Here is a 2,908-nt window from a genome sequence, read left to right as displayed (position 1 = left end):
TAAATGTCTGAAACTACACATAACTCAAAGCAATCTATTTTTCCACCTGAGATAAGAACAGACTTCTCCTTTCCAATCTAAACATAGTTCTTGATACTGAGGTAAATCTGAATTCACATGATACAGTTTGTCAAACTTGCCCCCCAATTTTTAACCCCTGCTTAAATTGTTTCACCTATATATTTACATATTTTTCTTTAAAGACTAGTGACACATTGATGAGGCTAATAAGGCTATAATGGGATGGTGAGACTACTCATATATGAAATTAAAAGGTATTTTCCATAGTGTTCCTGAGTGAGCAATATGAAATGGGATCCCAGAATCTAGATACATGCACAAATCACTATGCTTTCAGAAGTTAAGTTCACTTTAAGAAACTCACTGTATTCTTCTCTTTGGAGTAGAAGCTTCAAAATAATGATGTAGAGCAACCCACCATGTATGAAAGCTCTCACCCCAAGGAGTGGCTGTGCGTGTGTGTGTGTGTGTGTGTGTGTGTGTGTGTGTGTGTGTGTGTGTGTGTGTGTGTGTGTGTGATGAGTTTTTACTGCTCAACTTCATTTCTTGTTCCTTCCTCTCGCTCTTTAACCGCAAAACCAACCAACCAACCAAACAAACCATCACCACCAAAAAGCTACTTAAACAACGGCCTCTTTCATGGCTGTCTGTGGCAATGTTTCCAAATCTTGAATGCAGAAGAAGCTAAGGGAAGCAGATGAAAAGAGTATGTGTGATGTATGGAAGGCAGCCCAAGAGTGTGAACTGAGAGAGAAAAGACTGGAAGGAAGCCTGAGCAGGAACCTACCCTCGAAGGACAGAAAATAAAAAAGTAGGTGTCTGGTCCTTCTGTCTCAATATCTCCAATTCCAAGGGTGTGGGGCCAAACTTTCAAACTCTGATCAGGTAATGACTTAGGAAGAGCTAGAGAACTGAGGAACTGATAAAGAAGTAAGGCAGTAGCTTTAGGTGTCAATGAGTTTCTTTGTTCTTGTATCGGCAATGTCAACACCATCTTTATTGGTGTCAGATTTTTCTGTGATCCTCTGCATTTGCTGGCTGTGAGCATCAGCTTCATTACTCATATCCAGGGCTGCTGCTGTCGCCACCGCCGCCGCTGCCGCCACCACCACCACCACCCCTTCCTCTTTTCTCTTTTCTTTTCTTTTCCTCCTCCTCCTGCTTTGTCTCCTCCTCCTTCTCTAAAACTATATTTTATGTGTATGTCTTCACACAGAGGCTTTAGGTACTCTGTGACTGGAGTTACAGATAGTAGTAAGCCTCCTCATAGGTGCTAAGAATTGAACCCCAGTGCCCTGGAAGAGCAGCCAGTGCTCTTAACCACTGGGCCATCTCTCCAGCCCCCCAGGACCATGTTGTTGAGGTTGCCCAGGATACTACCCACTTGAGTCAGGTTTATGGTGGTATTCTATTTGTACTGAAATGTGATTTTAATTGTATGTTAATAAATAAAGTTGCCTGGGGGTCAGAGATATTAGAGTCATAGAAAGAGCGTGGCGGTGGTGGCGCACACCTTTAATCCCATAGATCTCTGTGTGTTCAGGGATACAGCCAGCATTGGAGACATACACCTTAAGACCTAGAGGGCTGTACTTACAGGCAGTGACAAGGCAGTCATGTGTTTGGGTTTACAACCAATGAGAAGGCAGAACCGAAAGACTATGAAAAGACTTAAACACAGGAAGTCACTCTTTTTCAGAGAGCTAGGACCACCGCAGGAGGAAGGATGAGATTTTAGCTCTGACCTCTGACCTCTTGGCTTTCTATTTTACACCGGTTCTGTGTTTCTTATTTAATAAGACGGTTGGTTACATCTACACAGATTCTTTTCCATCTCATCTTCTCTGGCATCATTAGTTGTACACTTAATGTCTCCACCACTGGCTTCTGGGCTTGGCTGAAATTGATCATTGTTACCGGCCTGGTTGCTTAGATACCACATTGCTAGGCGAGTTGTCTCCACCATCTCCCCATGTTGCCCCATAGGTCTTTCCAGACTCAAAGTTCTTTGTCCTATTCCAAGGACAGACCGACTCAGAGGCCACAGCATTTGGTGAGTTGTGCTAGAGTCTTCTCTGCCTTTCTTGTGTCTTTATTTGGTCTGTGCCTTCTGTGTGGTTTAGTTGTTCCCCTTGTTCATCCAGCGTAGTGATGGTGTTGATTCCTGAACCCTGAGACTCGATGGCTAAACCCAGACTTCTCCTCACAGCTTTCCAGACACTTGTCAGTAACCTGCTGAGCCCTTAGCTGAATTTCTTCTGATCATAGATTAGCCATGATAAATCAAAATGCTGCCAGACACAGAAATGCAAATCTGGATGCTCAGGCAGTTCAGAGGGCCACAGCTCGGACTTTCCTAGATTGGACCCAGACCTGTGCTTGGACTAAATAAAAATTTTTACAAAGAAAGGAACATGGGTTCTTAAATTGTAAAACATAAACACCACGGAGGTCATTATTGATTGTTTTTATCTGTTTGTTTTTATAATTTGAATAAGAAGAGTTAACTATCTTTGGTTATTCCTAAAAAGTGTTAATGGAGTTAAAGTTATTTTAATGTAGCTAGAAATCTGAGTGTGCTGCACAGTTTTGTGTGTGTGTGTGTGTGTGTGTGTGTGTGTGTGTGCGCACACCTGCATACATTCAAGTGGAAGGCAGAGGTAAATGTTAGATGTCTTCCTCTGTCACTCCCCACCTTATCATTTTAGACGGGTTTCTCAAAGAACCCAAACCTCACCAGTTAGACTGGCTGGCTAGTAAACTCGGGGATCCTTGGGGACATTCTTGTTTCCTCTCCATGCCCCCGGCACTGAAGTTACAGACCCAAGCCATATCTAGCCTTGATGTGGGTGTAGAGGAGGATCCAAATCCGGGTCCTATACTCGTG

General features: G+C 43.3%; 1 pseudogene; it reads right to left on the bottom strand.

Annotated features, from left to right (window-relative positions):
• Window positions 1-965: 965 nt before the first annotated feature.
• LOC114706277 lies at window positions 966-2,298 on the bottom strand (annotated as a pseudogene).
• Between the last annotated feature and the right edge of the window lie 610 nt (window positions 2,299-2,908).

This window comes from Peromyscus leucopus, chromosome 5 (assembly GCF_004664715.2).
Source record: "Peromyscus leucopus breed LL Stock chromosome 5, UCI_PerLeu_2.1, whole genome shotgun sequence".
Taxonomy (NCBI): domain Eukaryota; kingdom Metazoa; phylum Chordata; class Mammalia; order Rodentia; family Cricetidae; genus Peromyscus; species Peromyscus leucopus.
Note: the sequence above shows the minus strand (reverse complement) of the source record. Positions and strands in the feature narration are given on the sequence as shown.